This window comes from Neophocaena asiaeorientalis, unplaced genomic scaffold, assembly GCF_003031525.2.
Source record: "Neophocaena asiaeorientalis asiaeorientalis breed wild unplaced genomic scaffold, Neophocaena_asiaeorientalis_V1.1 scaffold134, whole genome shotgun sequence".
Classification (NCBI taxonomy): domain Eukaryota; kingdom Metazoa; phylum Chordata; class Mammalia; order Artiodactyla; family Phocoenidae; genus Neophocaena; species Neophocaena asiaeorientalis.
Genome location: NW_020185339.1, coordinates 21601708 through 21628776, shown reverse-complemented (window position 1 = coordinate 21628776; position 27069 = coordinate 21601708).

Genomic DNA, 27069 nt, shown 5'->3' with positions numbered 1-27069 from the left:
TTTCTGTTCTACCTATCTGGAAAATCATTCTTTTTGAAGAATTTTTTGCATTAAGAGAACTAGTTTCAAAAGAGTTCTTATGCATTTTAAATGTCCATAGACACTTGCATATGTGTTCTATTCCTCAGGAAAGGAACCCCATGGAGTCAGTACCACCTGCTAGCCTGAAAAGGAGAAGGGCTTCAGGCTCTAATCCCCACCACACACCTTCCCACTGACTTCCTAGGAGACCCTACACACTTACCCTCTCTGCATCTCCATTTTGTTCATCTGTAAAATTACGATGTTAATTTAATTTAAGCACTGAACTTCCTTACAGGATTGCTGTAATGGGCCATGGATAAAATTTCTTGAAAGGTTTTGCAAACTTGGCATCCAACAGAAATTTTAAACTCCAGCTTCTTATTAAACTTTCTTGTTCTTTGCCTAATATGGCTGTGGTCTACATGATTTTGGATTAAAAAAAAAAATCTGAGCTTCTTTTCAAAGAAAATGCTGCTTTCTTATAAATTGACCAATTACGGAGCATGACAGTTTAACAGACGTGTTAAGGAAGACTGCATTTAAATATGATCATAGGAAATATTATGATGACATTAAAACACAAGCTTGTTTCTCTGAGTTTTGATGTGTTGATTTTATTAAGATACTTATTCAATAGGTGTCAGTTTAACAGATATCTAGGCCATTGCTACGATAACAAGGTGTTTTGCCGTGAATGCAGAATAACACGTTACAATCTTTTACTAATTACTTCTAAGGATTATATAGCTACCCTGGGGCCAAAGTATCTTTCACACTTATCCTAGCTGGCAAATTATTATACTTATCTATTGTGCTAGGAATGCTAGGAAAGTTCACCTTCTGGTGAGCTAGGGAGACCTTAATTAGAGTCAACTGAGCTTGTCTGTGTGTCTTTGATACTAAAGGTGACATACTGATGAGTTCCCTTTGGAGATTGTCTCTGTGCTGCTTCCCACTGCCATTTCAGTATTGACTTTTCCTGATTTTCAAGGAAGCCATCAATGCCTTCTTTCAAAGATCTGTCCATAGTAATTTTTCTTTCAGTAACTAAGAAGTTCAAGGGGTTTGGAGGGAAAGAACTAAATAGGCATAAGTAGTCTTTGGAGGCTTCTTCTGAAACTGTGCTTTATTTTGGCATTGCCTCTTCTGCTTTCCTTTGAAACGTGACAAAAGGCTAGTCCCAGATGTGACTGCTGTGTGGAGAGTGCATTTTAGTAGGGACAAGGGGGAGGCGAGGAGACAAGTGACAAGTGAGGAAGCTCTGAAAGTCATCCTGATGAGACTGGTTGGAAGCTTATCTGGACCAGAGGATGTCTTCAAGCCTTTGTCTTTCATATTCACTGTTTACAACATCAGAGCAAATTTGCAATACATTTTATCTTCCTAAAATGAAAGTTAAAAAATGTCATTTCTTAATGTTTATGTTGATGAAAGACTTTATAAATTCATCCGGCAAATATTTATTAGGGACTTACAGGTATTGTGCTTATTGCTGGGGATATAGTGGTGAACAAAGCATGCTTTCCTCTCCTTCATGGAGCTTACACTCTAATATGGGAGTCAGATACTAGACAATTAAACAAACTAATGGATGTAAACTCTGTAGTGGTGAGAAGGGCTCTATGCCATGTGATACAAGCAGAGAGAGTGAGAAGGAGCTGTCCAGAAAAAGAAACAGAATCCGCAAAAGTTGAAGAGTGGGAAAGAGCTCAGCGCATTAGAGAAAGAGAAGGAGTGTCAGCGTGTCTGGGGCAGAGTGAATTCAGGGAAGAAGAAGGAAGGAAGATGGAGAGTCAAACAAAACCCAGGTGATGCAAGCGCTTGTAGAGTGTGGTAAGGAATTTGGATTTTTATACATTTTATTAGAAGGTTTTTCATATGATCCTGTTTGCATTTTAAAAACATCACTCTGCCTACCCTTTGGAGAATGGATTTTTGCAAGTAAAGAGTAAAAAGGTTATAGAAGGGGGTCTGGATAAGATCTGATGGTTGACATGTACTAGAGTCATGGCAGTGGCCATAGAGAGAAGAGGAAATGCGTATTTTGGAATTCAAATTAAGTATACTTGGTATACTAAGCATATGAGTATTAGATTTCAGGCTTAAAATATTGGATGTTCTGGAAAAGAATATAAAAAACATTGGATGTTCTGGCTATAAGAATATTGGAAGATTGGAGAAACACTATCGTGTATTGGAGGGGGAATTAAGGATTAAATGTTCAGTTTTGCACATTTAGGTATGTGATGCTTTCGGGGCACCTATGTGGAAATTTCAAAGACATATTAGATATACAAGTTGGGAACTCAAATAAGAGATTGGCTGGAGATATAAATGTGGGAGTCATCTCATAGAACTGCTATGAAACTCAATGCAAAGAAATAATGTGGGATTTAACACAGAGAGAGAAGTGAAGGGATGTAGGAAACAGTTCTGAGAACGTAAAGATTTTGGTCTTAGAAGGAGAATGAAAAACTGACAAATCAAGCTGAGAAGGAGCAAAGAGAAGGTGGCAAGCAAGGAGAGTGTGGTGACATGTATTTAAGAAAACCATATGGAGGGCTTCCCTGGTGGCGCAGTGGTTGAGAGTCCGCCTGCCGATGCAGGGGACGCGGGTTCGTGCCCCGGTCCGGGAAGATCCCACATGCCGCGGAGCGGCTGGGCCCGTGAGCCATGGCCGCTGAGCCTGCGCGTCCGGAGCCTGTGCTCCACAACGGGAGAGGCCACAACAGTGAGAGGCCCACGTACCGAAAAAAAAAAAAAAAAAAAGAAAACCATATGTATTGAGATGTGTCGAATTCTAAGGAGAGACCTAGCAAAGACAAACACTAAAAATGTGCTTGAGATTTGTCAAAACAGTAGTTGTCCGTGTCTTTGGCCAGATCTGTAACAGTGGCTTTGTAGGGACAGAAGAAGCCATCATGGAAGGTAGAGAAATGGAGAAAAAGCAGTGTCAGACTCCTCAGCTCTTCTGGCTCTAATATAACATCCTGCTCCCATTGCCTTGGTCCTTCAAAGCACTGTTGCGTCCATCATGAGTCATTACAATGTGGAAATGACCCCCACTGTCCCTCCCTTCTCCACCTAGAGATGCCTGAGGGCTTAGAGTCCTTTTCTTCCTCTGTTTACTTTTGTTGCAGGAATCTCTTTGCTCAGTTTTACTTATTTTTCTCCTCAGAGAATGGATGAGAACCAAGAGGCTAGAAAGACAACACGTTATCACAGGGCATGTGTTGTGACATGTTTTGCACAGGCATGTGTGTATGGGAAACACAAATCTACACCACCCTTCAGGAAAGGACTGGCTCAGCAGAGGGAAGTTTGGTCATTAGAGGACTATAGCTGTCAGCGGCTCAGTGTATGCCTCGCTCCGGAAAATTGCCTCATCTGAGGCCACTCCTTCAACAAGTAACTGACTGAGGTGGGAACTTAAAGACTGGGCCATTTTGGTCTAAAGCAGTCTTTCTCTTATGGGCAAGTTTTGTTTCGGAACTTCTCATGGGGTTGACTAGGATTGTCAGACCTGCACTGCAGTTTGTCTTATTCCTCCCACTCTTGCTTTTCCATCCCCAGCCCTTCTTTCACATGTGTTGATCCCTCATAAACATCGTTCTCCCCAGACTTCTCAGTGTCTGCTTTCAAAAAAAATCTCAACATACACAATGTGTATGTAGAGGGTGACTTCTAGCACCCTGTAACAATTTTTGTTTCCTCGCATGAATTAAAATATACTGAAAGTTGAAAAAAGAAAATAATCTTTTGGACATTTGGGATACTTCTGTTTGATCTTTTTTCCTTTGTACGTTGTGCTTGTGAATTTGAGATGATATTGGACATGTGCATGTAATATGATTGAATATCCTCATTTATCACCTAAAATCGTAACATAAATGCTTAACACGTTTATTACACTTGGATGTAAAAGTGTTAATTGTGGAAGCTTCTGGGTGCTGAGTCCAATCTTATTTAACACTTTATAATAAATATAGAGGAAGGAATACAAAGTGAAATATAAAGCTACATGATAGAGCACTTCCTCAAATAAACATAAGGCATTAGTGGATTTCAAATAGATAAGTGCCAGGGAGAAAAAGTGAGAAAAGAATTGCAGTGAGACAAATGTAAAGTGATGCATCAGATCATACCGTCTGGCTGGAATAAGCTGTCTAGCCACTACCCAAGTCAATCAGAAAAAATTCCAACATCCTTATAATTGCCTAAAAGCCCCACCATCATCTGACTTCTTATTTACTCCCCAGATCTCATCTCTTCCTACTTTCCCCTTCACACACTGGACCATATTCATTGACCTTGAAGATCGTCAAACATGTATGCATATTCCCATTGCTGGCCTTTACACCTAATGTGTTTTTCTCCATATATCTACGTGGCTCATGACCACACCTCTTTCAAATCTCATAATATCGTTGAGCCTTTCCCTAACAATTCTTTTTTTTTGGGGCTGTGCCATGCAGCCTGTGGGATCTTAGTTCCCCGACCAGGGGCCACAGCTGTGAAAGAGCTGAGTCCTAACCATTGGACTACCAGGAAATGCCCAACAATTCTATTTACAATTGCAACTCCCATCCCCGCCTTTCCCCATTCCATTTTCCTCCAGATTTTTTCACTGCCATCCACTATACTCTAATAAACAACTTATTTTAGTTATTTTGACTTGTTTCTAGCTCTACCGCTAGAATATGAGAGCAGATAATTTTGTCTGTTTTGTTAACTGCTGTATCCTGCACCTAAACACAATGTCTGACATATAGTAGGTATCCAATCAATATTTTTTGGATGATTGAATAAATTACACTGTTAGTTTCAAAAATGCAAGCGTGAACCTTTCACCTATAGAAGCTTTAAATAGGAACAGTCTAAATTTCCACAGGTGAGGATATGTCTACATGAAGGAAGAATTCTGGTCAGTAGCATTCAATTTCTAGATAGGTCCCTTTTTATGTGATTTATAGAGGCAATCCACAAAGAGTTTCTACTTTTAGAATTTTGGTAATAATTAAAGCATTTTTGATACAAAATACTGTCATATGAACCACGCTTCTTAAGAGCATTCACATTTTTCAAAGAAAATCTGCATAACTAAATTCATTAGAACTTTCATTTAAAGGAATTTTGTCAATAGGCCCTTATTACCCAAGTATCCTTCTGCTAGAGAGGATGCAAAACAATTTTCTAAGAAAAGTTTTTATTTTACGTGTGGGTCCTACCTTTGTAACTTCCAAGGAAAGCGTGAGAATCGTTAATCAGGAATTCAATCTTGTCAGGCTCCTTAGTTTTCATCAGAGGTGGGTAGTGTTATATCTAGGTTGGTTGTCTTCAAAGTCTATGAACCTGTATTTAACTGGTAACCCCAAATAGTTGCATTCTACATTAATATGTTCTCCATTATAATGTATCTCTCTACCACTAGATATTTACCAAGTCTGAGCTAAGCAAAGGACCTCTTGAAGAACAGATTATCCATTCAGTTAAAATGTATTCTTAAAAAAAAAAAAGTATTATTTTCTTTTCAGTTGACTATAGTTGGTTTACAGTGTTATGTTAATTTCTGACATACAGCAAAGTGATTCAGTTGTACATATATACATTCTTTTTTTAACTATTCTTTTCCATTATGGTTTATCATAGGATATGGAATATAGTTCTCTGCACTATACAGTAGGTCTTTGTTGTTTATCCATTCTGTATGTAATAGCTTACATCTGCTAACCCCAACTTCCCACTCCATCCTTCCTCCAATCCCCTCCCCCTTGGCAACCACAAGTCTGTTCTCTATGTCCGTGAGTCTCTTTCTGTTTCATAGATATGTTCATTTGTGCCATATTTTAGATTCCACATATAAGTGATATCATATGGTATTTGTCTTTCTCTTTCTGACTTCACTTAGTATGATAATCTCTAGGTCCATCCATGTTGCTGCAAATGGCATTATTTCATTCTTTTTTATGGCTGAGTAATATTCCATTGTATATATGTACCACATCTTCTTTATCCATTCATCTGTTGATGGGCATTTAAGTTGTTTCCATGTCTTGACTATTGTGAATAGTGCTGCTATGAACATAGGGGTGCATGTATCATTTTGAATTAGAGTTTTGTCTGGATATATGCCCAGAAGTGGGATGTATTCCCACTAAAATGTATTCTTGGTTTCGTGTAAATGGACCAGGAAAAAAAAAGTTTTGATAATCATCTCTTCAAGGAAAGATTTTGACTAAATTTGTGATGTATGCATAGCAAAGATATTCATTCCCTTATTCTCTAGCTAATTTTACAACTGCATCATTTTGCTTCTAAAATTAATCTGTGCTTTCTTATCTCATTTATATGTCATTGTAAGTTACTTTGTATTCTTTCTGGGGCAAAAGTAATAAATGTACAAACAAACACAAGCATCTTTCATTTACTTGCAAATAAATGGAATTTTATTTTAAGCAATTTCTGCTTTTTGAGGGATCATTACAGATTGAATTTTTATGAAGGGAACAGGGAAAATGTTGTCTCACTTTTTGCTGAGATGAATTTTTTTGAAATCCTCACCTGCCTACATGTGAAGTCCAAGCTGACTGCTATGCATATTTATCATATAGAATATTTTTAAGAAGTAAATGTGTTGGCTTTGCCTTAAGTGCTGAGGACTGTGGACTGTGCTGATTAGCACATGTTTTATGAAGCTATTTGGAAAGGGTGGGACTCTGCCTTGGAGGAAAACTGAATATTATCTTAGGGAGCTGTTAGTACATTCCCTGAGGCAGGGTCAGCTAGCAGAAAGATTACAGAGCGAGGAATTAGGAATCCTAGATTCTAGGTTTTGTCTGGAAGAGTCCACTCACTCTTGTAATGGCTCATTTGTAAAACATTTAATTATACCAAAGTCTCTCCTGTAAAATGGAGATATTTCTATACCTCCATAACTCAAAGAATTCTGGACAGGGTGAAACATATGGTGGAAAGAATGTATTATATAATGGTGGAGTCAGGAGAAACTAACTTGAATTCTAACACTGTCCCTTACTAATTGTGACATTGGACAAATTATCTAGCCTTGGGGAACCAATTGCTACTTTCTAAAACTAACTCAATTTCATTTCCAAGTTAAATAAAGGCCTACTTTCCCAAGTTGTTATGAGGATTAAATGAGATAATGAATTGAAAGAGCTATAAAACTATAAACTCTACAGGCATTTTTATTTCTCTGACTAGGAGGCAGAGAGAAACTTAGATGCTTTTGTTAGGCAAAAGCTTTGAGACTCTATTGGCCTACTAACTGAATTTACTGAGGAGGGGGAGAGAGCACCTGCAGGTTTGCTCCAACAATGCAATCCAAACAAAATAGATGCCAGTGCTTTAGCGCCACCTACTAAAGTGAAGCTGAGCCCAGCAGGCCACCAATTAGGTTCCATTAGTATTCTCATGCCCTTCCTAAATTGTTGGATTGGCTTGATAAATTCTTGAGTGTGTTGATATATTATAAATTTTATTACCTTAGTATCCATGAATAGTTAGTTCACAAAGGAATCATTTTACTGTTCTAATGATAAGGACTTTATATTCCCAATCTCCATGAGATTATACCTGGTAGTCTCAAGAGAGATAGTGGAGTCTAGGCTGTGAGTTTCAGAGAATAGAAATGAAAGGAAGCTGGGGTCAGGACAGTCTTCTTTTGAGCACTCTGGATTCTCTCTGAACTCTTGCATTTAGAGAGATCGAGGCCTGGGGGAAAATATTCTTAGTCTGATATCTTGGGACTCCCTCATGACCTCCTGGATGTCTGGAAGGGAGAGTTCTTACCCTTTCTCACTTTGTACCTTCCCTGGACGGGGTCAATCTTATTCAGAGAGCTTGGGGTGCACTCTTTATACCTGCAGTTCTTGATAATTTAATCTTAATAGTAAAAATCTCTATTCCCAGGAAGCTATAATAAATCTTGAGTTGGTTAATTTCAATAAAATATGAAATAAACATGAAGTATAAAGACGGATGTATCCATCTACAGTTCTCCCATGTTTGATAGACTGGGCAGGAAAAAAAAAGATTTGAACAATACAATTAATGAGAATGATTTAATAAAGAAAAATGGGACCCTTTGCCCAATTATTAGAGAACATATGTTTCTCAAGAACACAGGGAATATTTCTGCAAATTACTGTCCATGTAAATCAAGTCTCAACACATTTTAAAGGATTGGTATCATACAGCAGTATTTTCTAACCATAATGTAATTAGGTTAGAAATCAATAACAAAAATGATAACAAAAGAGGAAAACAATATATTTAGAAATTTTTTTAGGAATTCCCCAGCAGTCCAGTGGTTAGAACTCTGAGCTGTCACTGCCAAGGGCCCAGGTTCAATCCTTGATTGGGGAGCTAAGATCCTGCAAGCTGTGCGGTGTGGCAAAAAAAAAAAAAAAAAAAAATTTTTTTAAACACAAACTTCTAAGTAACCAAAAAAGCAAAGAAGAATTTTAATGCAAATTAGAGAATATTTGTTGGAGTGGTGGCAAATAAGTGTTACATACAAGTGTATAATAACACAGGCTTACTGTAGGAAGAAATGCTGAAAGCCAATGAACTTAAAGTTCAGTTTAAGAAGTTAGAGAAACTTCTTTATCACGACAAATCCAGAGAAATTTAATGAATGACAATAATAAACAAGTATATAAAATAATGGGATAGGAAACAAAGCTATAATAAAGAGGATCAACAAGGCCAAAAATATGTTCTGTGATACTAATAAAGTGGACCATACATTGATCAAAAGGGAATAAACAAATAAATAATAAAATGAATAACAAAGTGGGGCATAACTACAGTTGTAGCAGAGATTTAAAAAATAATACCAGATGGGAATGTGAATTGGTTCAGCCACTATGGAGAACAGTATGGAGGTTCCTTAAAAAACTACAAATAGAATTACCATATGACCCAGCAATCCCACTACTGGGCATATACCCTGAGAAAACCGGAGTTCAAAAAGAGTCATGTACGAAAATGTTCATTGCAGCTCTATTTGCAATAGCCCGGAGATGGAAAGAACCTAAGCGCCCATCATCGGACGAATGGATAAAGAAGATGTGGCACATATACACAATGGAATATTACTCAGCCTTAAGGGGAAATGAAATTGAGATATTTGTAGTGAGATGGATAGACCTAGAGTCTGTCATGCAGAGTGAAGTAAGTCAGAAAGACAAAGACAAATACCGTATGCTAACACATATATATGGAATTTGAGGGGAAAAAATGTCATGAAGAACCTAGGGATAGGGCAGGAATAGAGGCGCAGACCTACTGGAGAACGGACTTAAGGATATGGGGAGGGGGAAGGGTGAGTTTTGACAGGGCGAGAGAGAGTCATGGACATATACACACTAACAAACGTAGTAAGGTGGATGGCTGGGGGGAGGCAGCCGCAGGGCACAGGGATGTTGGCTCGGGGCTTTGGGACAGCCTGGAGGGGTGGGAGGGGGAGAGTGGGAGGGAGGGAGACGCAAGAGGGAAGACACATGGGAGCACATGTATATGTATAGCTGATTCACTTTGTTATAAATCAGAAACTAACACACCATTGTAAAGCAATTATACCCCAATAAAGATGTTAAAAAAAAAAAAAAAAATACCAGAGAACATACCAGTTTATTCAATGGACTAGATCTCTTTAGATATAAGCAGAAATGAACTTCACTTTTTCTGACACGTGCCTTGCAAAGATACAGTGAAAAATATTCTGTCTTGCCGTTGAAAAAAATCTCTGGCAAATTCCGTAATTTTTCTGATCTTAAAAATAAAAGTAGGGCTTCCCTGGTGGCGCAGTGGTTGAGAGTCCGCCTGCCAATGCAGGGGACACCGGTTCCTGCCCCGGTCCGGGAAGATCCCACATGCCGCGGAGCGGATGGGCCCGTGAGCCATGGCCGCTGAGCCTGCGCGTCCGGAGCCTGTGCTCCGTGACGGGAGAGGCCACAACAGTGAGAGGCCCGCATACCGCAAAAAAAAAAAATAAAATAAAAGTAAAAATAAATATTTTTAGTAATAGAAGTCCAGTCCACATTAATATCACTGCTCTGAACTTCTTAGAAGCTTTCCTTCCTCTTCCAGTTAGGGCCTGCTTCAGTCTTCAGCAAGTGGGGAGAGTGGGGAGGATGGTTGTTTTCTCTCTTCCCTTAACCTTTTGTGGAGTTTTACTCCTTTGGGGAAGATGTTAAGGGGAAAGGGGACTAAGAGAAAAGAACAAATGCTTCTTTGGCTAACACAGTTCACCTCTAGCTATGGCAGATGCATTCTTATCTGGTGTTGATTTCATGAGCACTTGTATGTGTTCCTCAGAAATCCCCCACTGGGGATCTCCTGATAGAGGACACCCCTGCTGTCTGGCCAATTATAACTCCCCTCAGCCCTTGAGTTTCTGGCTGGGTCACGTTGTTCCTCCAGATGATCCTCTTGGATTGTGTTCCTTTTAAGATAACTCTTGGCTGACTTCCTTCTGTGGACATTCGTACCTTTGTCCTTCTCTTGGAGGAAGAGCCTTTGGTTTGAGTAGAGCCTTTTGTCTCATTGCTATGTTAACTTCAGACTACCTCTTGTGTTTCATTTGTCCCTTTGAAAATTGATCACCAATCTCTACATAGTCTCTCAGCTTCTCTGCGTGGTTCTCTTTAAGTCCTCTTTACTCAGCTTACTATGGCAAGGGGAAAGGAAACTGCCTCTGTCCCACACAGAGGAAGAAGGATGTGAAGAGCACGTTGACATGGACATGCTCCCTCCAAGCATTATTAACCCTTACTCTTTCTACCATCAACAGTGGGTGATAAAAAAAAATGCTGGCAATCTCATAAATGGTAACTTGCTTTAAGAAGACATACCTGAGAGCTATCATGTTGTTTGTGTTGGAGTTTCAGCGAAGGCTGAGACAGAAGCAGTCTCATTTTTAACAACCTGTTATATTACAAGTAACTGTATGCCAATCAACTTGAAAACTTAGAAAAACCAGAATTTTTTTTGAAAAATATAGCTTAGTAAAGAAATTTTAAGAAAAAGAAAAATGAATAGACCTAATCATCAAAGAAATTAAATGAGTATTTGCAAATTTAACCTACTCCCTCAAAAGTAAAACAAACAAAGAAAGCGGGGGCGGGGGAAAAAACCCTGTATTTCACTATGTGAAAATTTTAATGGAGATTCTAACAATTGAAGTAAGACAGTACAAAGAAACAAAATCTTTGAAGATTCAAAAGTAAGAAACAAAGTTATCATTATTTGAAAGCAATTTAATTGTCCTACATAGGAAACCCCAGAGAATGTGTAGAAAAGCTATTAGCATTTTTGAATCTAGCACTATACAGAAATCAATCATATTTCTTATATTAACACAAATAGTTAAAAATACAATTTAAGAAAAGAGGCTTAATGTGGCTAAAAATAATTCTGTCAAAAATATGGAAGAACTTTATGAAGGATTTTACAGAATTCTATTGAAACATATTAAAGAGGACCTAAGTAATTAGAGCGATATATCAGAATTATTGTGTATCAGAAGAGTTGCTGTTATGAAGATGTCAATTCTTTCGTAAAATATGAGGACAGTTATGAATGAATTCACATGGAAGCTTATGATATGGAACTTTATACCTTAAAATTACCCATATGGGTGTAACACTGGAAGGATTTTGCATGCCATCAAGGATAAACATACTCCTGTTTCAAGACTACTGCCTTCAAGAAATTCTTATATGTGTAAAAAAGAATACTTATACCAGAATTATTGTAGCAGCATTCTTTATAATGAAAAATAAATGGAAACGACTTAACATTCATCAATAGTAGAATAAATGAGTTATACACATATACAGTAAATCCCCTGCCTATGAACAAGTTCCATTCCAAGAGCGCGTTCGTAAGTCCAACAAAGTTAGCCTAGGTACCCAACTAACACAATCAGCTGTATAGTGTGGTACTGTAATGGGTTTATAGTACGTTTCACACAACTAATACATAAAAAACAAATATACAAAATAAAGAAAATATTTTAAATCTTACAGCACAGTACCTCGAAAAGTACAGTAGTGCAGTACAACAGCTGGCACACAGGGGCTGGCATCGAGTGAACCGGCAAGAAGAGTTACTGACTGGAGGAGGGAGAGGAGGTGGGAGATGGTAGAGCTGAAGGATCGTCAGCAATAGGAGACGGAGGGCAGGCTGCAATTTCACTCATGCCTGATGTTGATGGCACAGGTTCTGGTTCCTTGCTGGATTCAGTTCTGTCTATCCTCTTGAAAAAATGATCCAGTGATGTCTGGGTAGTAGCTATTTTTCTCATCATAGATGACATGGTAGCACTGGATTGCATCCTGAACGGCTGCTGCAACCTTTGTGTACCATTCTACGTTTGGGTCCTGTGCCTCAAAACTAACAGTGCCGCCTCAAACAAAGAAAATGCCCTTGCCATTCCCTGCGTAGTCAATCTCTTCAGTTCTTCAGTTACTTCTTCCTCTTGTCTCTCTTCCTTCTTTCTCTGGGCCTCCAATTCCATCAGGTCTTCATTAGTATCCTCCATGTCCACATCTTTGAAAGTTTGCACTTGAAGGTTTGTATGTAGAAGACTTACTGTAGTAACTAGAGTTACATGTTTCAATGTGTGGATAAATCTCACAAACATGGGCTGGTCAAAAAATGCAAACTGAAGACAGATATATATAGCTTGTGATTATTCATATGAAAACAATAATTTTACATGTGTTTGTGCATATATTAAAATATATGTATATATACTTTAAAATAGAAAACATGCATGGTAAAAATTAATACCAAATACTGGATAGTAATCGTTTCCAGTGTTGGGCAGGTGGGAAGGGTGAAAAATGTGACTTATATTATTTCTAAAAACAGTAAAAACAAAATATAATGGAAGTTTTAGTTTGTTTCGAGATAGTAGGATACCTCATTTTTCCTCCTTTTGTAACACAGTAAACCCTCTTTATGAGGTACTCCTTTCAGATGGAAATAAATCCTGTTATACAGTGTACACATTTAGTAAATTTCTTAATTTTATGTTTATGTTTCTCCTTCAAAAGCAAGAAAAAACACAAAAATATCTGTACCCTATGTAGGGTAGCAAAATTTGGGAAAGAAAAACTGTTTATTTTTACCCTAGGCAGCGAATAGACTTCAACAATATTTTCCTTTCAAAGATTCATCAAAGAAGTCATGTGTTAAATAGCAATAGAGCCATTCCATTTTCTGTGGCCTTAATATTAGACCATTTATTTTCTTTAATTGGTCCTCATCTCTACCATGATTAAATGAACCATATGACACAAATAATCAAAGGATGGATTTAGAAGACTCCCAACCTGCTAAGATATTACAGCTAGAATAGAAGAAAGCATTGGCAAAACACAGAGAGTCATCTCAGATATAGCAGATGAAGAGAATTTTTCCTATTTATCAGTCACCTTTTTAAAAGGAACCCCTGAAAGGAAGCCTGAATTCATTCTCTTTCCTTGTCATAATTAGTATTTCCTGAATGTTTTCTTTCCTTCACATCTTGAATTTTAATGCTTCACTAAAGAATAATGGAAAAATCATTTGATGAAGCCAAAGATTACATTTAGTTCTTGTGTGTGTTAATTGCCTTTATTAAAAATTAGCATTTTTGAATTTCTAATTCTCTTTCTAATTTATGAAATGTCACTCATTTTTTCATGTATCATATTGTAATTAAATTTTCATGGGAGTAAATTTTATTTGTCTCTGTTGCTGAAGGACTGAAGATTTGTCTGCACTACAAATGCAGTATATTTCTGTATTTGTATGTTGACAATAAAGTATTCATTAATTTTAAACTTGGCAACAGCAGTGTACATGCTGCAATTGTAATTACCACTGCTTAGTAACAGCCTGTTTCTTAGTGACAATGGGAATTAGCTGAATACTTATTACATATGCTTCTGCTTGCAATATTTTCTCAATGTAGTTCTGATCCCTAGGTAGAAGTTTCCAGTTTAGGTGAAGATATTTGGGCCAAATACTGATTCTGCTCCATAAACCATCAATGTAATCAGTCTAAGACCAACAGCAGTCCACAATTAATCACATAGTAATTGGATCCTTCCTTCAATGTCAATACATTAGAAGCTGCATGCAAGGGGAAAACTGTTTACCAGACTTAAATTTCTCTAGAGAAATCAAACACGGTACAATTAACAGGAAAAAATGCATTGTTCATTCTCCGGTTTAATTAGAAATGAACCACATCTGAAGTACCCTTTGCTGGCTTCTTTTATTGCCTGATTCTGCTGTTTATTCCAGCGTTATCTTTCAGCCAAGTAGATTTTGCAGCAGACCTTCACCCAAATCAATAACAAATGGTAGGCAACAATCTTCTATCAGCACTCTGATGTTCTTTATTGTAGAGGTTATAGCAATCAAGCAAATTCACTGTTGAAAAATTGTGGGGTCATTTTCATTTTTTCTCTAGAATCTGGTGTTCATTGTACATTTTAATACTTCCTTTCTACTTATACAGTTGACACTTGGATAGAGTAAATTTTTATCACAAAACCTGAGATCAGAAGGGCTACTTTTATGATTTATTAAACACATTTGGATTGGATTCATGTGTGGCCATTGGGATTCTTTGTATAGTATAGGTCAACATGGGTGGCTTTTCCCATGGTCTATTTCCTCCCAAGTACTAGTGTTGGGCATTTTCCTTTCACACTACCACTGCTCCTTTTGGAATCAAATGACACACCCCTATTTAGGGGAGATGTTAATGAGTGCCCTGGTCTCATGTGCCCTGGCTGTGCCTGTAGGATCAGTTTGCATGGGCACTCAGTATTCTTGGGGCAAGAGTGATCAACCTTCTCTGAGTGAGCTATGTGTAAACAGCAAGCAACAATTGTAGAAGGCCTTCTATAAACAGTAACAGAGACCAGCAGACATACCTCCCCCAAAAGGCAAAAAGATTGACAGTATTGAGGAAAAATATTTCAAAACTAGGAAATAAGACTAAAAAATAACTATGTCCTTTTAATGTCATACTGGAGCATTGTCTGACAAGTCTGCCTAGGAGCCATCTGACTATTTAGGGACTTGTAACTTTCTGTGACTTACTATTGCATATCGACTAGGGTCCAGGGCCTGTAAAATTAGATGTTATCTTGGAAAAAAGAGAAATTGCAATTAACTTTTGTGCAGTAAAGATGCAAATGTAAATATATATACATATATTTACTATATCTATACACATCTATATGTATCTATATATATCCAAATGTTATAGCTTTATTGCCTTTTAAACACTTTTGTCTCTAATTTAGTAATCTCATTTCAGCATCCATTCTTTTTTTTTTGAAAAGAAACTTGCAAGTCATATGTTTGATATTACATAGTACATATTATTATTGTACATAGCACATTAAGTCAAATCAATTCTAGTCAACATGCGTATCATATCCAATAGCTCACAAATTTAATCAGCAAGCTGCATGAAACCATCAACCGCTTGGCAGGTGTCCTTCTCACTCCGGTACCATGATTTGTGGGAGCTTCTATTAATGAACTTTATCACACATCTGGTTCTTACTTCAGGACCATCTCACCTAAAATCGCCCACTCTTTCTGCTTAAATAAAACATCTCCATGGACTAGTGACTAATCAGCCCATGTTCACACATAACTGTGGTTTCATGCATTTGGTGTTTAAAAAAATTTTTTTAACATCTTTATTGGAGTATAATTGCTTTACAATGGTGTGTTAGTTTCTGCTTTATAACATAGTGAATCAGCTATACACTTACATATATCCCCATATCACCTCCCTCTTACATCTCCCTCCCGCCCTCCCTGTACCACCCCTCTAGGTGGTCACAAAGCACCGAGCTGATCTCCCAGTGCTATGCGGCTCCTTCCCACTTCAGCATCCATTCTTTTGTTGACTGTTTAAACATCTCTCATAGTCTCTTGAGCCACTTTGTCATCTTGCTAGTATTGTCATTAATAAATTAATTCTCTGACACAAGCTCACTATGTATTTCTATTAGAATTAGATGTTTTCTAAAATTATAGTTTGAAATAATTTTAGACTCAGAGAGAAACTGCAAAAATTCCAGAGTTCCCATTAACCCTTCACCTGGATTCCCCCAGTGATAACATCTTACATAACCATAGTATAAAAGTCAAAACCAGAAAATTGATATTAGCATAAAATACTCTTAACTACAGACCATATTCAGATTTCATCATTTTTAAAATAAATTTATTTATTTATTTTTGGCTGCATTGGGTCTTCGTTCCTGTGAGCGGGCTTTCTCCAGCTGCAGCAAGCGGGGTCTGCTCTTCATCGTGGTGCATGGGCTTCACATTGCGGTGACTTCTCTTGTTGCAGAGCACGGGCTTCAGTGGTTGTGGCACGCAGGCTCAGTAGTTGTGACACACGGGCTTAGCTGCTCCGCGGCATGTGGGATCTTCCCGGACCAGGGCTTGAACCCGTGTCCCCTGCATTGGCAGGCAGATTCTTAGCCACTGTGCCACCAGGGAAGCCCTTCATCAGTTTTTTACAAGCAGTCTTTTGTGTGTATAGTTCTATGAAATTTTATCATACATACATATTTAAGTAACCAGTACCATCAGCAGAATCAAAACTGTTCCATCATCCCAAACAAGCTGCTTCATGCTATCCCTTTGTATTCACACCCTCCATGCAAACCTAATATCCAGCGACCATTGATCTGTTCTCCATCATTATCACCTAGTTATTTTGAGAATGTTATTTAAATGGAATTATTCCCATATGTATTCTTTTGAGATTGGCTTTTTTCATTTAGCCTAATTCCCTTGGAATTCGTCCCAATTGTAGTAGGCATCCGTAGTATGTTTCTTTTTATTGTTGCCTAGTACTCTATTCAAAGGGTGAACCATGGTTTGCTCATCCATTCATTCATGAAAGGACATTGGGTTGTTTCCAGTTTTTTACTGTTACAAATAAAGCTGTTATAAAATCCATGTATTCATGTACAGGAATTCGCTTGTATATAAGCTCTTATTTCTGTAGGTTAAATACTCAGGAGTTGGATGACTGAGTCACATGATAAATGTATGTTTAACTTTATGAGACTGCCAAAATGTTTTCCAGAATATTTGTACCATTTTACATTCCACAAGCAATGTATGCTCTTCATCCTCACCAGCGCTTGTGACAGTGTTTTGTTGTAGCAATTCTAATAGCCATAAAGCGATATCCAATTGTGGTTTTAAGTTGCATCTAATTAATGATTAATGATGTTGAACATCTTTTTGTGAATTTATTTCATCTGTATATCCTGTTTGGATAAGCACCTGATTAAGTCTATGCCTGGTTTTTTGTTTTGTTTTGTTTTTTAATTAGGTTGTTTTTGTTCTCACTCTAAGTTTTGAGAATTCTTTATATACTCTGGGTATATGGGCATTTGAGTCCATCTGATGAGTTTTTATTTTAGTTCATTTTTATTTAGTTTTATTTCAGTTGTTGTATTTTTCAATTATAAAATCTCCATTTGGTTCTTCTTTTGATCTTCTATTTCTTTGCTGAGGCAGTTTTCTTATTGATTTCAAGAGAATTTATGGTTGCTTACTAGAGCATTTTTATAGTATCTGCTTTAAAGTTCTTGACAGATAATTCTAGTATCTGTGTTTTCTTAGCATTGTCATCTCCTGTCTTTTCTCATTTGACTTGAGATTTTCCTGGTTCTTGCTATGCTCAATAATTTTAGATTGTATCATGAGTATTTTGAATATTATGCTCTGTACCTCTGGTTTCTATTTAAGTCTTTCATTTGTGCTGGAGTATTCAAGTTCAGAATGCGCATCCCCTCCCTCTTTCATGGACTGTGGTTCATACGGCAATTACAAAGCTTTTGCAGTGCTCTTTTGGTCAGCCTTGCTTGTGTACTACAGAGAAATCAATTTGAAACCTGGGTGGTGTTCCATACCCACAGTTCTCCTCTCAAAGCTTTTGCTTTTTGATTATGGTTGGTTTTATGAATGGGCCACTTGGGGATGAGCCTAAGCTTCATACACAGATAAAGGATTCCTTTCTCTAGCTCCCTCCTTTCTGTAATCCCTCTTGCACTCTAGCTGAAAGGGGAAGGATACCAAGTTTCTGCTGTCATTTGCTTAGTGCAGGGCAGGGATTGTCAACAGGGATCCTCCCCAAAGTTCCTATGTTCCATTATCTACAAGATTTTCCCTTTTTATTCTTTTTTTTTTTTTTTTTGACCAGGCTGCACAGCTTGTGGGGTCTTATTTCCCCGACAAGTGAAAGCACCAAGTTCTAATCACTGGACCGCCAGGGAATTCCCTCCCTTTTTGTTCTAAACAGCTTAGTTTATATTTTGAAACCCTGAATGTCAATGGTTTCTCTCTCTTTGTCTAGTAATACTCTTTTTTCTCAGTGCCACAGGGATGCTTCTGACTGCTTAAAGGCAGGTTCAAGATATATAAGGGAGAGAGAGAACACACACAAATTCATATTTCAAAATTTTATATTTCTACAGGCAGTTCTTTTTTAACATCTTTATTGGCGTATAATTGCTTTACAATGGTGTGTTAGTTTCTTCTTTATAACAAAGTGAATCAGTTATACATATACATATGTTCCCATATCTCTTCCCTCTTGCATCTCCCTCCCTTCCATCCTCCCTATCCCACCCCTCTAGGTGGTCACAAACCACTTAGCTGATCTCCCTGTGCTATATGGCTGCTTCCCACTAGCTTCTACAGGCAGTTCTTAATGTTGAATGCCAGTTAGCTATGGGAATGTATGTTTTTGTTTTCGTTTTTGTTTTTTATTACTATGAACAGCATCCGCTTTCTGTTTACATTGCTATTGACATATCACCCTGGGTGTTTGCTCTAGTATATGCTTGCTGCTGTTATGCTAATGCTTTCTCTGGAGCTGTGCTGTGAAGTGTATGTATGTATTATAAAGTGTATGGTTATAAAGTTTTAGTATTTTTACACAGAAACAATGATGCAATGGAAGATTGCGTTCAGATTTAATATTTGGACACAAATAAGTCACAGATAGGATTAATAGAAGACAGTTTTAGTAGAAGCCACAAGGAATTAGAAGTTAAGCAGCCATATTTTCAAATCTTAACTCTGCAATATAGATTTGAGGAAATCTACTACTCTCTGAGAGCCCATTTCCTCATTTAGGATGGGAGATGACCACAACAATGGAACGGTTGTTAGGCCTGGATAACATTTTATACAAAGAGACCAACTAAGATACTTCCTGGCACAATGACTGTCAATTCACTTCTCTAATAAGCATAAAAAGCAAAAAAATGACTATAAGATTTGGTAGTAATGTAAATTTAAAATCTAAAACTTAAAAATTATGATCTAAGCCAGAAAATTATTTCGAATCAAAAGGGACTCTCTAAGGGGGGTTGGGGGAGGGCAGAACTGGGAGTTTGGATAAGCAGATGCAAACTGTTACATATAGGATAGATAAACAACAGGTCCTACTGTAGAGCACAGGGAACTATATTCAATATCCTGTGACAAACCATAATGGAAAAGAATATGAAAAGAATTTATATGTATAAGTGACTCATAATATATATGAGTCACTTTGCTGTACAGCAGAAATTAAACACAACATAGTAAATCAACTATAGTTCAATAAATTTTTTTTTTAATGTTAAAAAAAAGAAAAGGGACTCTGTTGCAGCTCCTCATTTTACAGATAGCAAAATCAGACTCCAGAGGGTTAAGTGACTTGCCAGGTGTATTTCTTGTGTCCAGGAGCAAATCTGATGCCAGAACTCTGATCTCCTAATAGTAGACCTTAACACCATGGCACAAACATCCCATACAAAAACCCTCTAAAATGGAATACATTGTACTCATTAATCTTTACAACAGGCCCCAACATACTATAAAATGTGCACATGGCATATAAACTACAACTGTATTGCATCATAAACTGATATCATTAACTGATATGCTAATTGCAACAAACATTTAACTAAAAACACTGCTTGCTTTAGAAAATTGGAACTCTTGGGGATGGTATAGAAGATTGGGTCATTCAAAAAGGTTATCATGGGAAGCTTAAATAGATACTTTGTCTATTTGTAGACAAATGTTCTCATAGCAAAGAAACATTAAAAAATTATTTCATTGACTATTTCTTGACAAACATGGTTACTGTCTATGGAATGTTTCAAGACATCCGTAGGACTTTGGGAGCACTTGTAAAGACCCGCCCTTTTCTGTGCACCTGCAGCAGTTGCCCCAGCGTAACAGAGGGTACTGACGGAGTTGGGCTGCACGTGGTCCTCTGGCAATCATGGTACCCCCGTTTGCCACAGCTACCTTGCTACCCTTGCCCCTCCTTTGTTTTTCTTCCCAAATATGGGGCACAGTTGCTTTTGTTTATCCTTTCATGGACACTCCATTTCCTCCATCTTGGCGGGAAGAGGGGAAGCTGGACAGTAGCTTTGGGTGGGGTGGGGAACCTGGGGTTGTTTTTAATGGGAAATACCTCTCAGAGATGCTCATATGGGCTCCTTAGCGTCACATCCCAGACTGCTTTCCATGGAGATAGGGCACTGAGTCTCCCAGTGAGGTTGGAATTGACTCCACCTTAGGGGTCTCCAGTCAGCATCCAGCCCCTTCTCCCCAGGTTGTCAGCAGCACTGATGAGATGCTATATTTCCACCTAATTCTGGGTTTATCGGTGTGTCTTGCACAACCTTAGATCATTAAAGATAAGGTAAACCTTTTTTTTTTAAAGTGCAGAGTGTGGTTCTGTACTAGCTTGAAATTTTATGGAAAGGCTTTTTCACTTTCTACCAGCTCATGCCTCATCTGGTACCTTGAGCAAACAACAGCGAACAAATGAGGGACACTGTGTCTACTATCCTTTCTGTTCATTCTCCCACCCATGTCATGGGAATAAACACTTTCGACTTGTAGGTATTTTTGTTTTCAGGATGTATGTAGCCTTTGTTTAGCATTGTACTAATACCACCTCCTAGACTATGACTCAGTTTTGGTGGCTAGTTCTTGCCCTGAAACTAGAGGGTGCTGGAGCTGAAGCTGGGTGGGTTATTTATACATGATGCTTAAATGACCAAAGGTAGCAGGTCCTGTCTGTCTGCAGGTCTCTGATTTGACAGTACTTTCCAGCCCCCAACCAGCTCCTTTTCTGTTAATCAGAGCAGATGCAGAACCTTCCTAGTCCCTATATATTCTCCAAGCTGTCACTTCCCTTATACAAGGATTGTTTCCCTTTGGGCTGTTTCCTCCTAAGACCTATGTGCTCTCATTTTTATCTTTATTGAATCAGATTTTTGGGGCCTAGATTATATTGACCAGTAAAATTCTCTTTGATTTATTATCCATATTTGAGGCAAAACATCCTATTGGAACTCTGGCATTAGTTAAGAATCTCCATTCTGTTTCCCAAAGAGAAGAAAAGTCAAAATAATATTTCTCAGAAAATAACTTTCTTCCCCCCGCCTTTTTTTTTTTAATTTTATTTTATGGTACGCGGGCCTCTCACTGTTGTGGCCTCTCCCGTTGCAGAGCACAGGCTCCGGACGCGCAGGCTCAGCGGCCATGGCTCATGGGCCCAGCCGCTCCGCGGCATGTGGGATCTTCCCGGACCGGGGCACGAACCCGCGTCCCCCGCATTGGCAGGCAGACTCTCAACCACTGCGCCACCAGGGAAGCCCTCTTTCCCCCTCTTTATTCTCCAACATTAGATAATCACAAACAGGACTTTAGCTACTAATCCAAATACGGAGCGCCTTGAGCATGATTTGATATTCCTTTTTTCATTTCCCGTACCATTAAGTGCTCTAAAGAAAGTTGATCATTGCAGCCTTTGCCCCCGACTGCTTTTGTGTGATATGTGTTACATGGTAGCAATTAATCAATATTTGAGTGCTGTTTATCAAAAATCCCACTTAGAATCTTTTCTGTGTTCAGCCTATCATTGAAAAACACTTGGATATGTCTGGCATTCTTGTAAGTTGAACATTCAGGGGCCCTATTTATGTGGAAACCCCAAATCCTTATATTCTATAAGATTCTACAAGTAAAACTGTGCTAGTCTGGTTCAAAAGCAGTAGATTCCTGCAAGAGTGCAAATTTGAATACAGCTCCATGCCTGTCACTCAAGTTGTTCTCCATCCAACACTTATAGATTTATATCTTGATCCTTGGGTAAAAAGCCTGTAATAAAAGAGCAAGTGGGGCTTCCCTGGTGGCGCAGTTGTTGAGAGTCCGCCTGCCGATGCGGAGGACACGGGTTCGTGTCCCGGTCCGGGAGGATCCCATGTGCCACGGAGCGGCTGGGCCCATGAGCCATGGCCGCTTCTGGGCCTGCGCATCCGGAGCCTGTGCTCCTCAACGGGAGAGGCCACAACAGTGAGAGGCCCACGTACCACAAAAAACAAAAACAAAGAGCAAGTGAAAACTAAAATTTAGCTTTCCCCAAAGTATTGAGGGCACGGGGCATCAGAAGTGTTGCCGTCAGCACTTATAAAGGCAAAGAGTGGTGATGCCATCATACGGGCCAGAATGAGAGATGATGCCAGAAGTACAGACAGAAGGGACTGTTACATCTCTCAGTAGCTGCTGCAGTGTAGAAATTGGCTGGCACTGGCCCCAGTGGTGTCACCTGAAGTGGCTAGCTGCAGTAGTGTCCATGGTAGCCATAGCAGGGGACAGAGCAGCCAGCGTGGTATAATCAGGAAGCAAGGGCTTAAGGGACAGGCAGCCTTGGTACGTGTCTTGGATGATAGGTAGCAGCAGCAGCAAAACATTCTGCGTGCTTTGGCTGTATAGCTCAAACTTCTTTCCTGGAGCATGACAGACTGTCTGTTTTAGGTTTCTCCAGAGAAACAGAACTGCTACTCTGAAGGCTGAGAAGTCTCAGGATCTTCTGTCAGCAAAGCTAGAGCCCTAGAAAAGCAGGTGGTGTCATTCAGTTCAAGTCCGAAGGCCTGTTCTCCAGGGGAGCCAGTGATGCAATCCCAGTCCAAGGGCAGAAGATGAGATGAGGTGTCTAGCTTAGACAGTGAGGCAGGAAATAAGGGGTGAATTCCTTCTTTCTCCAGCTTTTATTCTATTCGGGCCCTTAATAGATTGGATGCTGTCCACCCATGCTGAGGAGGGCAGTCTACTTTACTGAGTCCACGGATTCAAATGCTAGTCACGTCTGGAAATAGCCTCACCAACCAGGCGCACCCGGAAATGTTTAATCTGGGCACCATGTAGCCAGTCAAATTAATGCAAAAAATTAATCCCCATATCATCAGAATTAGCTAAGGCAGAAGAGGAGCCAAAATGTAGCCTGGAGGGTTGATTTATGGCATGTTCATTGTGTACTTCTTGGGAAATCTCAACTCTATGGCAGAGTTTGAAGAAAACTGGTTTTAATGATAGGAGATGGGGAAAATTCAGGAAAATAATGGTTTTGTGACACCCCCCCCATCTCTCTGCAGGCTGGTGTGTCCAGGGAAAGATAGATCACATTTCCTTAAAGAGTTATGACTCTGTTATTTTTCAAAGGGAGCTTTAGAGAGAGATAAAGAAAGGTAGAAAAGGCCACTTGAGAGACATGTAATTTGGGGAGAAAAAGAACGGTCTTTCTTTTTTTGATTTGCTGCTGTTGAGGTAGTTTCAGACCATTTTATAATATCGGCTGGTAAAGAATCATAATTCTTTTTTCTGCAGACACTGTTAAATGGGTAGATAACTGTATTGAGTTGTCTGAACTGTGACTTGAGTCCTATACCCCAAAGACACATATATAAGGAAATTATATTTTTATTTTCTTCCTGAGAAGTCCAAATAACTCCCCCTTCTACTCTCCAAGAGAGTATGCACCAGGGAATCTAATTCACATGGCAAAAAATGTGTATGAGCTTTTCTTTATGTAATAAATTCCCCTCAGGTAGTTTAAATGTTTACTACCTTGGGGCAGAAAAAATTTTAAATGAAGCAGGTGACACACTGAGAATGAAGCAGTTCCATTTGGAAACATATACTGCCAACAGTCTTTGTGATTTTTAACTTTTATCATGAGAGCTGAACACAGTATCTTTGTGAATTTCTCTCTTCCACAACACAAAACCTCCCTCCCTGTCCTCCAGACAGCATTAGCAGGTCCTGTCTACTGAAGATCAAAAATGAGGCTAAAACACCTCTGAGGCAATAAAATCGATGAATAAAGATTTGATTTACAGTTCAAATTCTACTTTCCATGATACATCTAGGTGAGGTTTCCCTACCTGCATTATTCCCTGCAGGGCTTGTTAACTGTTCCTCTACACTAAGATGCATTGAAGAGTCTGTGTCCATTTTTTACATGTTTACTGAATACAGATACGGTGGTTTTCTTTAGAAAACCAAGTTAGTTCAACTTCTGAAACCATGATGGTAACCAAGCTTGCAGGAATTTTATGAAAAAAAAAAAAATCTCTCCATATCTGTCTAGATATATAGACAAGTCTGGGAAAAAAGACACACACACACATACATATACAAACACTGTATAAATACAGACATGTATAAATGTATGGATAGATAGATGGACGGACAGATAGATATAGGTAGATAAAATGAAATGAGACTCTCTGAGATAAACACACACACATACACAGACACACAAAGATTAGGGACTGAAAATTTGCATAACTCAGAGGAAACTTTGCTGTTCTAAAATATACCAAACTATTTACTTGTAATCCAAGAAACATTTTTGTATATATTTAAGAGGACCTAGCAAATGCACCCCACTTCCCTGAGTTCACTTACAGATGGCAAAACACAATCCCCTTAACACCAAAACAGGTGGATGAGGCTCACGTGTGAAGTACCCTTGTACTCCTTAAAAATGAACCATAGTGTTAGATCTTTTCTTTACAGCTACAAGCAGTGCTATGCATTTCAGGCCTCCCAAGGGAGAGCTCTTGGAACCAAATGTTCCTAATATGAACATGTGTAACTATATTGACTTGAAGGTTTCCTATAAGCCAGAGCCTCTGCTAAGCACTATATATAAATCAATTAGTTCATAAAATATGTAGCAGATACTGATAGTCTTTATTGATTACATATACTGATGAAAAAACTGTGATATTGAAAAGTTCACTATCTTGCCTAAAGTCAGGGAGTTTATTACAGATAAGCAAACAAAGGCTCAGAGTTTAAGGAACTTGCTTAAGGTCTGAAAGCTCGGGAACAAATGCAGGGCTGCTATAATCAACAACCCAATCTGTTTCATTTCACGACATTGCCTTGCAAGGAAGTGCAGTAGGCATAGTTTTAATGTTTACCTGCCCAAAGCTCCTCAGAAAACTGCCCTTATCTGAACCTTCTGAAGGGCAGCAGGTGTACTTTATATCACAAGACCCCACACCAAAAGTTAACTGGATCAGAGTGACCCCTGACACAATGGTGAGCATCCATAGATTGCCTGGTTAACTATGATTTGTGAGGCTTGGGTCAGGAAGATGAGATCAGTTAATTGGAGTTCTTTGAAGAATTGCAACAAAGAAACTGAGAGACTGGAATTTAGGTGTGGTGGGTCATTATTATAAAGGATTCTCTGATGTTGAGTAAATCTCCTGAAGCCATGATAATTATTGAGAAACTTCAAAAGACAAGGTGAACTTCAGAAAACCCAGCACGTGATGCTATTTTCTGTATACACACTGAATTTAAATACAGAGCTTTATGTTCACTAAGAAAAGTTGTATTTTTTAGCAAATAAGTTAGCAAGTGAATGTGTATGATACTAAAAACATAAGTAAAATTGATAAGATATTTTAAAAGTTAGATTTTAAATTTTACATTATAGTTAATTATATGATTTAATTAAATAATATTTAAAACTACCACTTTTTATTGGCCATGAAACTTAGTTAAATATGTGTCTTTTAAATATGTTTAAAATGTAAAGAAAAAAATACCTCATTTTTTTCTCCCTTAAAGTATGGATGTTACTTAACAAGCATTGTTAAGGAATCAGTTGCAAACTAGAATAAATTAACTTCTTTTTTCAGGCACTGAATTGCCCTTTAAAAATAATTGGTAAGTTAAAAAAAGTTCATGTGAGTTTGCCCTTTGCATGGCTGTCTATCAATATTTGTCCGATTTTATATAATGAAATGACCTTGGTATTTCTCTAGCATATCATATACCAATGACTATCAAAATTTGATAACTATTTTTTACATAGAGATATTTTTAAGTAAAAAAACCATTTGCTTGAATAATCATCATTATCAACGATAATGAGGGGGGAAACAGCAAAAGAAGAAATTATTTCAAAACCCAGTAAATAAAAAGGCAATAATGTTCTGAAGGTGGGGTGAGAAAATTAGATTTAGTGTATGAAAATGTAGGGAAGATATATGTAATGATTACTTGGATATTGGGAACATTCTATAAATACTCATCAATTTTCATAAGCATGTTTTTCAGAAACTCTAAAGATCATATGTCAACAGTTAATATTTTTGGTTTATAAATGAAAATACTTCATACATTTGCCAAAATTTTATTGACTATGAGCTGTTAGAAGAGCTTTTATATATCAAGGATCTCTGACTACCTTGGTTTACGTGTGACACTTTTATTTTTCTGTATGTAGCTTCAAAAATCACCGTTTAGTTTTCTCTCCTTTTTGTTTAGTAGATATCAAACAAGGCTATTCAGAGATTTCCAGCTAATGCTTTTATAACAACCTCCTGAAAGAGTACTTACCTGAAAGCAACAAGAATATGAGATATACACAAATGAGACATTTATTAAATTAGTAACCATGTCTATTTTCAAAAAGATATATCCATATTTTATAACTGAGGGCTCTTTAAGAAAAATATAGTTTTCAAGGAGTTAGTAAAATAGGACAAAAGATACAACTTTAATCAAAATTCTTTATTATTAACATTTTTTGTCACGGCCTGATTTTTTAGTCTAATCTTGTCCAATTTGATTTTTGATATCGAATTTATAATC